The sequence below is a fragment of the Schistocerca piceifrons genome, chromosome 3 (assembly GCF_021461385.2).
Source record: "Schistocerca piceifrons isolate TAMUIC-IGC-003096 chromosome 3, iqSchPice1.1, whole genome shotgun sequence".
In the NCBI taxonomy this organism is placed as follows: domain Eukaryota; kingdom Metazoa; phylum Arthropoda; class Insecta; order Orthoptera; family Acrididae; genus Schistocerca; species Schistocerca piceifrons.
Window position 1 is genome coordinate 117,807,254 of NC_060140.1, and position 14,459 is coordinate 117,821,712.

Sequence of the window (14,459 nt, forward strand, 5' to 3'; positions counted from 1 at the left end):
GGGACAGGGTGCTAGGATATTTGTTAAGCCATCACCGAATAACTTCAATGGTACTAGAGGGAGCTGTAGTGGGAAAAACTGCAAAGGTAAAAGTAAAGGATGCACCTTTCGAAAGCAGTATTTAGGGACTACCCCATCACTAGTCCCAGAAAATGACCATAATTGCCGGCCGAAGTGGCCGAGCGGTTCTAGGCGCTACAGTCTAGATTGGCACATGGGACGAATGCAACGCTGCAGTTTATTCGTGACAACACCCCTGAAGTGATTTCTCACGTTACAGTTAAGTAGTTCTAAGTTCTAGGGGACTGATGACCTCAGAAGTTAAGTCTCATAGTGCTCAGAGCCATTTGAACCATTTGACCATAATTTTCTTAGCACTGGCGTTTACCTTAAATTTTTTTGGTGACCATGTTCTTCCATTGAGTTGCCGGGGACTTCGTCTCAGGATAGAAAAATGTTCAAATGTGTGTGAAATCTTATGGGACTGCTAAGGTCATCAGTCCCTAAGATTACACACTACTTAACCTAAATTATCCTAAGACAAACAAATACACCTATGCCCGAGGGAGGAATCGAACCTCCACCAGGACCAGCCACACATTAGGATAGAAAAATGGCATTCATATCTCGTCCATTGTCACAACAGATGGAACTGGCTTTGCCTGGCAACATGCCGTCATAGGTCAGTATTCGTGGCGCCCACCTGGATGGCACTTGTAGCACTTTCATGGTTGTGTGCGCAGGCGCCTCAGAAATGCTAACTTCGGAGGTGGTGTGTTCCACAGTCATCTAGCAATCCTCCAAAACAACTTTCTCTATCCTCTCGATCAAGTCGTCAGACCGGCTAGTGCGAGGCCGAGACTGTTTGGGTTTGCTGTCACACGACGTTCTACCTTCTCTGAACTGCCACACCCACGAACGATCTTTAGAACACATACGTGACACCACAGCCACAAGTCTCACTCAACGGACGATGAGTCAGTGTCACACTAAGCAAAGGAGAAAACAAATAATTACATGCCATTCTTGTAATGAAAACGTCACCGTTTAAGTACCAAAAGCAGTCCTCACCTTTCCACTGTCACTCAAGTTGTGTGAGCCATACGCTGCTGCATTTCTAGCTCACAATCACAATGAGTGCACGCGTATTTTGAAATAAACCACATGTTTCTGTTTCGGGTCCTGAGAAAGGAAATCGAAGGTGTTATAACTTGAATGCACCTTGTAAATATGCCTACATGCTAACCATTTACAAATATTTTTTTATATTTTTTTAAGAATACAAGTGAGAACTAGCAAGTATTATCCACAACCTTCAACCAAACAGAAGGAGTTGTTTGCAAGAAACTTTTTCACTTTTCTTTTAAAAATCAATTTTGCTCTCTGCAGGACGTGTTATATCACTAGGTAAGTGATCAAAAATTTCGCTACCTGCACTGTGCTTGTGATAAGACAGTCTTAATGTGGAGCAGCAACTGTCATTTTTTCCTTCTGGTATTGTAATTATGTGCGTAATTGTTCGTTTTGAACTTCATTGAGTTATTTACGACAAACCTCATGAGGGAATAAGTATAATGTGAAACTGTAGTCAAAATGCCTATCTCTTTCATCAGATATCTGCAAGACGATCGTAGGTAGGCACCACATATTATTCTCACTGCACGTTCTTGAAGAATGAAAACCTTCTTGAAAATGATTTACTCCAAAACGTTATTCTATGTTGCATTTTTGAATGAAAATATGTAAATTATATTAACTTACTGATTTGTATCTCCCCCAGATGACTGGAAGTGCAGTTGTATAGGAACTAAGTTGGTTTAGGAGATCCCAAATGTATTTTGCAGTTTAAATTCTCATCAATATGAACACCAGAAATTTGTGAAGTTTCCACCCAAACTACTAGTTTATCATTATGTGTTACACTTATTATTAATGTACTAACTTTAGATCCAAAGAATCATACATCCTGTGCTTTTTTATTATTGAGAGCTATACCATTTGCAAGAAAAGACACAAGAATAATTTTGAGGGTCTTATTTGCCATTTCTTCTGTTAACCCATCTAGATAGCCGTGCGCCCCCGGTAACTGAATGGTCAGCGTGACGGATTGTCAATCCTCTGGACCCGGGTTCGATTCCCGGGTGGGTCGGGGAATTTTCTCCGCTCAGGGACTGGGTGTTGTGCTGTGCTCATCATCATCCTATCATCCTCCTCGACTGCAGGTCGCCGAAGTGGCGTGAAATTGAAAGACCGTCACCCGGCGAACGGTCTGCCCGACGGCCATACGATTAAATAAATAAAATCTAGATAGCGAAGCATATTAAAGAGTCGATTCCGTTATGGGAAGTGCACCGCCACTGGATCCAATCCACCCAGCGGATTAACGATGTGGATCAGTGTACAGCCAGACTGAATGTGGTTGCCCAGATGCAACTGAATGAACACTGGGTAGGTACCGAGACAGTTAGAGTACAGACATTCAGTCATGGGAGGGGGCAGAGGGTTAACGGGGTGGCAACAGGAGGGGCATCTAGCAACTCTTTAAAATAACCAAGCCCAGTCCGTCAATGACCATACCAACCCTGCGTAGATATGGGACAAAGGCACAAGAAAAAAAACTTACCATTTCTTCTGTTGCTATATGTACGTTTACACTGACTACAGAACTAGTGTCATCCAAAGAAAGAAGTAACTGTGTTTGTTATATATTAGTCGGGAATTAGCTTTCATATGTCAGAGACAATAGTGGACCCAAGCCTGTGCCCTGTGGAGCCCCATTACTGATTTCTTCGCATTCAGAAGTGTGGTGTCACCGCCAGATATCACACTTGCTAGGTGGTAGCCTTTAAATCGACCGCGGTCCATAAGTATACGTCGGACCCGCGTGTCGCCACTATCAGTGATTGCGGACCGAGCGCCGCCACACGGCAGGTCTAGAGAGACTTCCTAGCACTCGCCCCAGTTGTACAGCCGACTTTGCTAGCGATGGTTCACTGACAAATTACGCTCTCATTTGCCGAGACGATAGTTAGCCTAGCCTTCAGCTACGTCATTTGCTACGACCTAGCAAGGCGCCATTACCAGTTACTATTGAGGCTGTAAAACATGTACTGTCAAGAGCGATGTTCACCAATTATGGATTAAAGTTAAGTATTCCAACAGATACGTACTATTTTTGCTAGTCTCATATCCATGACCTGTTCCAGACCTCACGCCAGCCTGCGTGAGCTTAAAGGCGTGCCTTTCGGCTTCCTGTCATAAAGGATTGGCTGTCTTGCCAGTCCACAACGAGAAGAATCTCCCCTGCTTGCATAGGTATGCTATTGTACTTATGATTAACAGGTAGTGTACGTTACGGCATCGTGGTCTCCTACTATAAAAAGTGAGTGCAATGACACTGCGCCTGGAACGACGTAACGTCACTCAGTGCGTCGAAGTCGTCCTACCTCAGTGAACGCAACTTCCCTTTACGTAATATCTCTGACGACCGAGCTGCGCAGTGGGAACACTTTTTCCTCTGATTCCGTCGGTAAACCTCTCACCAATTACACAACATACGCGGTGCGAGCTACCTCACAGCTTTGAGCAGGCGACGAACGTTGAACGCAAACGCGTTGCGTAAGCGCTACAGAGGCTAGCGGCTTCCTCGCTGAGCGGATTAATCGCTGCCACTTCAAAGGAGCCCCCCTCCTCCCCCCACCACACAGCCCGTGCCGCCACAGTTCCCAGCCTGACACCTGCTCCTAGGGAAATCCCCGAAGTGTTATTTTGTCGTCTGGTGCTTGCTTCCCACGACCATGCCCTATCTCTCCCTGCCCCCTTGCCCCTAGATCTACACCAGCCCGCTCTCGTAACTGCAAACACTGCACATGTAATCTGCAATTTCACAGTCCATTTGCTTCACCAGCAGCGACTTATGAGCATTACACAACTTGTATTTAGAAAGTTTTGTGCTGATACATCTGGTATTCTCTGTAACTATAAATTAAAACCCTACAAGCTGCTTTTCACAACTTGCGGAATGAAGTTGCTACCTGTATCATTTTGACATTATTCAGTGTATTACAGCCCCTAGGGAATGGCTTGTTCTTCTTCGTTTTAAATATTATCTTGGAAGGAGTTTTACTCATTGATGTACTGCCTAACTCAAACTTCTCCTTCGGATTTAGGCGTCGTCAAACAGAAGTATTGTAGAGGCTTGTGATCATCACGCTGTTTTCCCGACCGGTAACACAAGATGTGAGAACTGGACTGCTCCTTCCCTGATAAATAACACCTCAGTTGCCATCGCGAAGATGAATTAAACCTAGGTCATGTATGTGATGTCAACGAGAGCACAGCTATAGTTTCACTTAAGTAGATTCTAAATTACGTGTTGCGTAGGGTTATATGAATTACACAATATACAGCACAGACCAGAAGACGACAGACGCTTTTGAGATGTGGTGTTACATTAGGTCACGCTGAAACGCCTACGTGTGATTGTAAGGTTCCTGGATTTTTACTGTTGCACACGGGATTGCTTAACATGCATGTGGAATGGTCAGATCCTAGTATCTGCGTCAGCTGGACTCTGACACTTGGCGTCCTACTTGCGGCCCGTACTATCGCTGGAATGACTGCCCGTTGTCTCCTTTCAGCTTGTATATACTTTAGTTTATGCGCCACGCGTCCGCTACGCCATCACGCCTCATTCACTCTGTCGGTGGTCAGTTCAAATGTGAGTGTAATCTTATGGGACTTAACTGCTAAGGTCATTAACTGAACGAGAACCAGCTCTTTGTGGTCCTTGATCTGCTACATGTTTTTTTCCCGCCGATAACAGTAGATTCTGTCTGCAATTTCAGGTAAGCATTTATAGCATCGAGAGTGTGGAAATGCATGTCGTGGTGTTAGGTGTTACACAGGGTTTGCTACTTCTGATACATCAGATTCCTGGTTCCCATCTAAGTCGTACGTAATACACAACTCCAAATGTACTGCACGCAATAAAGCTTAAGCTTATTGAAACACGAAATTTCTACCCGGCAACAGGTTTACGAATGATAACATTTTCCATCATGAATTTCCATCTTGTGGACATTTTCAAGTCGCTTCGAAGCAGCTTAGCAGAGGTCCGTCCCTGTATTCATTAGAGTATCGTGTAAAAACGTGTAGTACTTTCGTCAAGTACTTTTCGAGATTTTTGGTAACAACGATAAATTGTCTTCCTATTGTAGTATACAAGGTGGTCCATTGATAGTGACCGGGCCAAATATCTCACGAAATAAGCATCAAACGAAAAAACTACAAAGAACGAAACTCATATAGCTTGAAGGGGGAAACCAGATGGCGTTATTATTGGCCCGCTAGATGGCGCTGCCATAGGTCAAACGGAAATCAACTGCGTTTTTTAAATAGGAACCCACATTTTTTATTACATATTCGTGTAGTACGTAAAGAATTATGACTGTTTTACTTGGACCACTTTTGTCGCTTTGTGATAGATGGCGCTATAATAGTCACAAACATATGGCTCACAATTTTAGACGAACAGTTGGTAACAGATAGGTTTTTTAAATTAAAATACAGAACGTAGGTACGTTTGAACATTTTATTTCGGTTGTTCCAATGTGATGCATGTACCTTTGTGAACTTATCATTTCTGAGAGATTACCTGTTAATACCACATGAATGCAATAAATGCTCAAAATGATTGTCCGTCAACCTCAATGCATTTGGCAATACGTGTAACGACGTTTCTCTCAACAACCTTCCGTAATGTTCGCACATGCATTGACAATGCGCTGACGCATGTTGTCAGGCGTTTTCGGTGGATCACGACGGCAAATATCCTTCAACTTTCCCCCTAGAAAGAAATCCGGCGACGTCAGATCCGATGAAAGTGCGGGCCATCGTATGGTGTTTCGACGACCAATCCACTTGTCATGAAATATGATATTCAGTACCGCTACGACCGCACGCGAGCTATGTGCCGAACATCCATCATCCATCATGTTGGATCGCCATTGTGTCATGCAGTGAAACATCTTGTAGTAACATCGGTAGAACATTACGTAGGAAATCAGCATACATTGCACCATTTAAATTGCCATCGATAAAATGGGGGCCAATTATCCTTCCTCCCATGATGTCGGACCATACATTAACCCGACAAGGTCGCTGATGTTCCACTTGTCGCAGCCATCGTGGATTTTCCGTCGCCCAAAAGTGCATATTATGCCGGTTTACGTTACCGCTTCGTCGCTAAATAGAACGCGTACAAAAAATCTGTCATCGTCCCGTAATTTCTCTTGTGCCCAGTGGCAAAACTGTACACGACGTTCAAAGTCGTCGCCATGCAAATCCTGGTGCATAGAAATATGGTACGGGTGCAATCGATGTTGATGTAGCATTCTCAACACCAACGTTTTTGAGATTTCCGATTCTCGCGCACTTTGTCTACTGCTGATGTGCGGATTAATCACGACAGTAGCTAAAACACCTTCTTGGGCATCATCACTTGTTGCAGGTCGTGGTTGACGTTTCGCGTGTGGCTGAACACTTTCTGTTTCCTTAAATAATGTAACTATCCGGCGAACGGTCCGGACAATTGAATGATGTCGTCCAGGATATCGAGCAGCATACGTAGCACACCCCCGTTGGGTATTTTCATCAAAATAGCCATACATCAACACGATATCGACCTTTTCCGCAATTGGTAAGAGGTCCATTTTAACACGGGTAACGTATCACTAAGCAAATACCGTCGGTACTGGCGGAATGTTATTTTATTTATTTTTTTTTTTTCTTTATTGTATTTCAATTCCCCATTGGGGCGGGCTGGCAGCAGCATATGCGCTGCTCTTCAGCCGAAAGACATAGAACAAAACAATAGAAGACATTTAAAAACAGCAAAGGAGAGAAGAAGGCGAACATAGATATACAAAAGGGAGAACATCATGGAAGGCAATATACAAAAAAACGGGGTGACTGTAAAATGGAGATAAAAAAACTGTTTAAAAGTAGCACACACAAAAAGCCACACTCTGCGACGATTAAAAGAACACAAGGCACAGTATGACTGGAGCATGAAGGTGTTGACGGATGGCATAGCACACTGACGGCGAACCTCAAGGCAGTACACAATTAAAATCACACCTCTGGACGCACACGAGAAATAGCACGAAACACAACACTGACGTGGCACACTGATGATGATCAATACAGAGGATCTGCCAGGTTCAAGGAGATGAGGGAGACCTGAAGAAGGGAGGGAGGGGAAGAGATGGGGGAGGGGAATGGGGGTCGCTCGGAAGAGGGCCAGGTAGGGAGGGATGTGGGAAGGAGAGAGGCAAGTATGGGGTGCAGGGTCTCAGGGGAGGGGGGGATGGAGGAGAATCCGCTCTGGGAGAAGGAGGAAAGAGGAGAAGGGGGCCCTGGGGAGGGGGGGGGGGAACAAGGCCGGGTTATAGTTGGAAGGAAGGGTATATGTCACGGCGAAGTTCGTCATCCGGGAGGGGGAGGCGTTGGAAATTGCCCTGATGAAGGAGATGGAGGGTGTGGAGGTGGAGAGAGGGAGGGATACAGCGATAGAGGCGCGGCAACGGGCGAGGGGTGGAGAGGAAGGAGGAAACCAGAGGGTGGGGGGGATCAACCCTGCGAACAATGTAAAGGATGCGGAGATGTTGGAGGAACAAGAGGAGGTGGGGGAAGGGGATCAGTTCAAACAGGAGCCGTGTGGGGGAAGGAAGGCGGATACGGAAGGCAAGGCGGAGCGCATGGCGTTCAAGGATTTGGAGAGCCTTGTAAAAGCGGGTGGGGGCGGAGATCCAGGCGACGCTGGCATAACAGAGGATAGGACGGATGAGGGATTTGTAGGTGTGGAGGATGGTAGAAGGATGCAATCCCCATGTCCGGCCGGACAGGAGTTTCAGCAGGCGGAGGCGGGAATGGGCTTTCTGCTGGATGGTCAGGAGATGAGGGGTCCAGGTGAGGTGTCGGTCAAGGGTGAGGCCAAGGTATTTCAGGGTGGGGGTGAGTTGGATAGGACGACCATAAAGGGTGAGGTAGAAATCTTGGAGGCGAAAGGAGCGAGTGGTACGGCCTATGATGATTGCCTGGGTTTTGGAGGGGTTCAGACGGAGGAGCCACTGGTTACACCAAGTGGTGAACTGGTTAAGGTGGGTTTGGAGGGTACGTTGAGACCGTTGAAGGGTAGGATAGAGAGCCAGGAAGGCGGTGTCATCAGCATATTGGAGAAGGTGAACTGGTGGGGGTGGCTTGGGCATATCAGCTGTATACAAGAGATAAAGGAGAGGGGAGAGGACAGAACCCTGGGGGACGCCAGCCGTGGGATAAAAGAGACGGGAGTTGGTGTTGTGGAGGGTGACATAGGAAGGACGGTGCGAGAGGAAGGAAGCGACCAGACGGACAAAATTGATAGGCAGGGCGTAGGTTTGGAGTTTAAAGAGGAGACCGGGATGCCATACACGGTCATAGGCATTTTGGAGGTCAAGGGAAACAAAAATGGCGGAGCGACGGGAGTTGAGCTGGAGGGACAGAAGGTGAACAAGGTTGAGGAGTTGGTCGTCAGCAGAGAAGGAGGGTCGGAAGCCACACTGGGTAAGGGGGAGGAGGTGGTGTTGAGCAAGGTGCCGATGGATACGGTGGGAGAGGATGGATTCAAGGACCTTACTGAAGACGGAGGTGAGGCAGATGGGACGATAGGAAGAGGCGGCAGAAGGGGGTTTGTTGGGTTTGAGGAAGAGGAGGACGCGGGAGGTCTTCCACAGGTCAGGGTAGAAGCCAGTAGAGAGGATGACATTATAGAGATGGACGAGGACAGTTAGGAAGGAATAGGGGCTTTCTCGAAGGTGACGGTAGGTGACACAGTCGTGACCAGGGGCCGTGTTGCGTTTGGACTGGAGGAGAAGTTTAATGTCTTGTGCTGTGATGGGAGTGTTGACGTCGGAGGGGGGCAACTGCCCCAAGTACTGGAGACTAGGAGCAAGTGGAGCGACTGAGGTATCAGCACGTTCCAGGACGGTGGGGAAAAGAGAATAATCAAAGTGGGGATCATCGGGGATGGAGAAGACCTCGGAAAGGTGGGAAGCAAAGTGGTTGGCCTTACTGAGGTTGTCTGGAAGGGGGCGATCGTTATGGAGAAGGGGGTAGTGGGGAGCGGAAAGGGAACCAGTAAGACGATGGAAGGCAGACCAGTACTTGGAGGAGTTGATAGGGAGGGTGGCATTGAGTCGTGTGCAGGTCTGGCGCCAGTCCCGGCGCTTCGTTGCTGTAATAAGGTTCCGTACGTGTCGCTGTAGTTGCCGGTGGCGTTGGAGTGTATCCCTGTCACGAGTGCGGAGGAAGGAGCGATAGAGGCGGCGGGATTCACGGAGGAGGAGGACAGCCCGCGGAGGGAGAGTGGGACGGTGTGGGTGGATGGTTTTAGTAGGAACATGGGCCTCCACGGCGTCAGTAATTACCATCTGAAGGAAGGACGAGGCGCGGATGATGTCGTCAGGATGGCGATAGGTAAGAGGGTGGCTCTCGACCTGGGTGGAGATGGAGTCCCGGTAGGCATCCCAGTTGGCACGGCGATAGTCATGGACGACCTTGGGAGGGGGTGCAGGTTGCGGAGCTGGAGGGGGGCGGTTTGCAGACGTTATGGTGAGAAGGACAGGGAGGTGATCGCTACCTATGGGGTCAAGGACGGCGACAGTGATACGCCCAAGGAGGTTGGCGGAGGCAATGACAACATCGGGGGTGGTGTTACTTTCGGGTCGGGTGTGCTGGGGAATGGGAACAAGGTCACCCTGGATTGTGGAGAGGAACTGATGCCACCGCCGAAGGGCAGCAGGAGTGCGGCTATGGACGTTGAGGTCGGCGGCAATCACGTAGGTGGAGAAGGTGTGGTCAACGTGTGAGATGAAGTCATAAGGAAGAGGAGCAGTGGAGCGGACATAGATGGTGGCACAGGTAATGGTGAGGGAGGGGAAGAAGACGCTAAGGATAAGGTGTTCAGTGGGGTCATTGAGGAGAGGTTGTGGCCGGACGGGGATATGCTTAAGGTGGCCAATCGCGACTCCACCCTGCGCACGAGGACCAGGAGCATCAGTGCGGTGGAGGATATAGGGGGAGGAGCGGATAGAATGGTGGGGCTGGAGAAAGGTTTCGTTCAAGAGGAAGGTGTCGACCTGGTGGTGGGAGAGGGTGTGCATGAGGAGGTATTTGTTGGAGCGGAAGGAGCGAATGTTCTGGAAGAGGATGCGAGACTCGTGCCGCGCCATGACGGGAAGGAGGGGGGGAAGAGAGGGAAGGGAAGAGACTTAAACTAGGGTGTCGAGGCGGGTGAAGGTGAAGTGGGCTTGGTTGTGGGAGTAAGTGGCGAAGGTGTTCAGGTGGAAAACAGAGCGAGCAGCAAGGGATATTTGTTGGAAGGTGTGCGGGCGCTGAAAAGGGTGAATGTTTTGGAGTACAACGGTAATGAACCGGATGATGTCCTCGGCCGTGGGGGGTGGACGGAGGGAATTGTTAGGATGGACAGGAGGATCGACGGGACGAACTGGGACTGTAAGTTCAGGGGTGGCTGGAGGGGGTTTAGCTTTACATTTGTGGGAGTATGTGGGATGGGGGCCATTGCAGGTATTACAGGAAGGAGGAGCAGCGAGGTTGGGGCAGTTCTTGAGAAAGTGGGAGGCCTTGCAATGGGGACAGGTGGGGGGGTTTTTGCAGTTGGGAGTCAGGTGGTCATTGTACATCAGGCACCGTTGGCAACGGTAGGATTGGGGAGGGGATTTGGAGGATTCAACAGGGTGGCGACGGTGGTATATCAGGGCACCCTGGGTGAGGAGATGGTCTATGGACGGGGCGGACTCTGAGAATACCCGCATGAGGTAGGTGGGACCAGAGGCATTGTGGATACGGCGAGCAGAGCGGATTTCCAAGTCCGGGTGGGAGTTCAGTTCTACCAACACTTCATCCTCTGTGATCACCGGGCTGAGCTTGGTGATCACAGCGGTGTAGGTGGGGGGGCGACGGGGAGGCTGGGGCTGACGAGGAGTGGAAGCGGAAAGGAAGGGTGTCAGAGAGGCGTGGGGGCCAAACATAACTCGTGGGAGTTTTCGCAGGAGGTCTGTGTGAAATGATGGGGACGGGGACTTGATAAGGACTGAGTCCCTGCGGGGAATGAGTTGGGAGATGGGAGCACCAGGTAAGTACTTTCGTATTTCCTTGGTGAGGGTACGAGCGTCGAGGAACTTAGGATCGGGAGTGGACAGGACAAAGGTGTGGAGGGTGGGGGCCAAGGTAGGGGTGGCAGGAGGAGGGGTGGTGTCCATGGTGACGGCAGGGGGAGGGGGAGGTGGCGTTGATTTTTTGTGGGAAGTGGCGGGAGCAGAGTCGGTAAGGACGCGCTTTTGGGGTTTTTTGGAGACTGGAGGCTGGGAGGAGGGGAGAGGGACGGGGAGGAGAGGGAGGTGGCGGGTGGCAGATCCCTGTGGCGTAGTGGAGGCACCGGGAGAAGCAGCTGGTTCAGTGGTGGCGATGGTGGCTCGGCGCAACGTGATGCGTGCGGGAGATGCAGAAGACGAAGCGACGGGGTCGGTGAGAGAGGGGAAGCCAACCACCTGAGGGGCGGCAGCAGAGGCGGCAACAGAGGCGTACGTGAGGGCGGGGGTAGTAGTGGGAGCTGTTGAGGGTGTGGAGGCTGGAGGAAGGGTGTAGAGGTGTGGGTATACAGCAGGGGAGGAGATAGGGGGGTGGGTAAGTGGAGGAAGGGAAGGGGAGGTGGAAGGAGGGAGGCCAGAGGCGGCACTCCAGGAAGTGACTGTGGGAGAGGGGGAGGGGGAGGTGTAGATGACGGTGGAGGTGGGAGTACTCATTGCAGACGAACGGCGACGGACAGACGGACGTGCAGCAGGCGGCGTCGGCGTCGGCGTCGGCGATGGGCAGCGGCGAACAGCAGGCGGCGTCGGCGTCGGCGTCGGCGGCGAACAGACGGACGAACAGCAGGCGGCGGCGGCGGCGGCGGCGGCGGCGGCGGCGGCGGCAGCGGTTGCGACGACGGCGATGGACAGCCAGCAGGCGGACGGACGGACGAACGAACGAACGAACAGCGACAGCAGCGGGCAGACAGACAGACAGACAGACAGACAGACACACACACACAATCTTCGAAGACGGAGATTCCACCCTGAGAGTAGCCCAGGCTTTGCAATCTGACGCTTTCGAAGGAGGGGATCCAACCCTCTAGATGCGGAATGTTACGTGATAGCACGTACTTATACGTTTGTGATTATTACAGCGCCATCTATCACAAAGCTAAAAAAGTGGTCCAACTAAATCATTCATATTTCTTTACGTACTACACGAATATCTAATAAAAAATGGGGGTTCCTATTTTTAAAAAAACGCAGTTGATGTCCGTATGACCTACTGCAGCGCCATCTAGCGGGCCAACCATAATGCCACCTGGTTTCCCGCATTAAGCTAGACGAGTTTCGTTCTTTCTAGTTTTTTCGTTTGATGCTTATTTCGTGAGATATTTGGCCCGGTCACTATCAATGGACCACCCTGTAGATAAGCTGTCCATCCTATGAGTCGTCAGGGACACTCTGACTCATGTTTCGGCGCTTATTGGCAGTTTCACTTTTGCAGTGTGTAGCTGAACTTAGCCTGAACCTCCCATGCTCATTAGATGAGCTCGTAGCAACACAAAAAGGACGAATCACAGTGGAGCAAATGCTTCAAATTGTGCAACAATATCGTAAAAAAATAGCGTCACAATATTACGACCATAAGTGTTGCGACCTCCAGTACCTCAATGATTCTAACTGCGATTTGTGTAATCTACTTTCTTTTAAAAGAAAAACTGTACACAAATCTGAGTTACCATTTCACCAGATATCCGTTGATTGGTTTATCAATAAAAATAAAGGTTAAAAAGCGAAGACATAGATAACGAATTACGTATTAAATTAGTGGATGAGACTGTAAGTATGTGAAAGACTGTACTAGGACTTACGAGACAAAGCTGGTACATGGAACGATCATGAAATGTAGTCCTGCAGAATTAATAGTAAAAAAGTCCGCCCCGGTAGCTGAGTGGTCAGCGTGACAGATTGCCGGGTTTGATTCCCGGCTGGGTCGAAGATTTTCTCCGCTCAGGGACTGGTTGTTGTCTTTATCGTCATTTCATCCTCATTTGGCGCGCAGGTCGCCCATTGTGGCTACGAATGTAATAAGACCTGCACCAAGGCGGCCGGACCTGCCCCGCAAGGGGCCTCCCGGCCAATGACACCCAAACGCTCATTACATTTTTTTAATTGTAAAACACAATTCTTACGATTCAGCTCTGTGGGACCGAGAGAATAACTAAAAATAGTATAACAGTTGATGTAAAACATGAATGAAATTGTTCCAGGGATACAACGAGCAAAAAGTTTGAGGTGAATTTACTAAAGGACAGGGGGGTATTATGCCCCACAATGATATTCCCGGCGAATGTGAAAATTTGTAAAGTTTCTCCTATCAGTGCTAGAGCCAAAGCAAATGTCATGGGAGGCTAGAATGAAATAACTAGACTGGAGTAACAACCAGGAAGAACAGGCGATATTGCAGGGAGCAAGAGCGCACTATCGAGTTAAACTGCGACACACCACCAGAGGTGGATGACCAAGGAGCTAATGTGGAAGAGTAAACTCATGGAAGCAATAACGTAATTCCCTTGACCACACATAGTGAGGCAACGACGCCTAAGTCGGACATCAGAATGGTGTTCAGCATGTAGACACTGCAGAAGTCACTGAACTAAAACCATCAGGAATGGCGCTGGATACTGGAACGTGGCATAGAGTGCTGACGGGTTCAGAAAAATAAGGCGCATTTGAGCTTCCTTTCCACACGACAAAGTTATCGGCATAGACTGATTGGTGCAAATAACCCGACATCCATAGCCCAGTCCTCGATTTGGAGCTAACCAGCTCTGAGGTGGGACTTGTGACACTGAATCCGCAGTGTGCGTAGATGACTACAATCTACGATGCAACAGCGAGCCCCACCTGAAAGACTTGGCTGCTTGTGCCTTGATTTAGCCTTCGTTTATGAAAATGTTTGGGTGACTCCCACAACCTGCGCCCCTGGAGACCTAGCTGATAGTACCTGAACTACCATCAAGCCAGAGGAGCGCAGTAGCTGCCGCCCCCTGACCTCCGTCTACGAGCAGACGTCTCTGACCATTCTGTATCTGAGGATTGTTATGTAACACTTCGCACCTGTAGCCATCTTGTGTACAGCTGTTGGCTATCTCAGAACGCAGTCTACGACGTCAACAAGAGCGCCTTGGTAACTTGATAGCCGCCAGACGCTTCGCATCCAACACTAACTTACTGCATGGTTGTAATTAAAATACAGCTATTCACAGAGGTCAACTGTGTCTGTAACTTTAGGGCAGTGAAACTTAGTAACATTCTAATCCT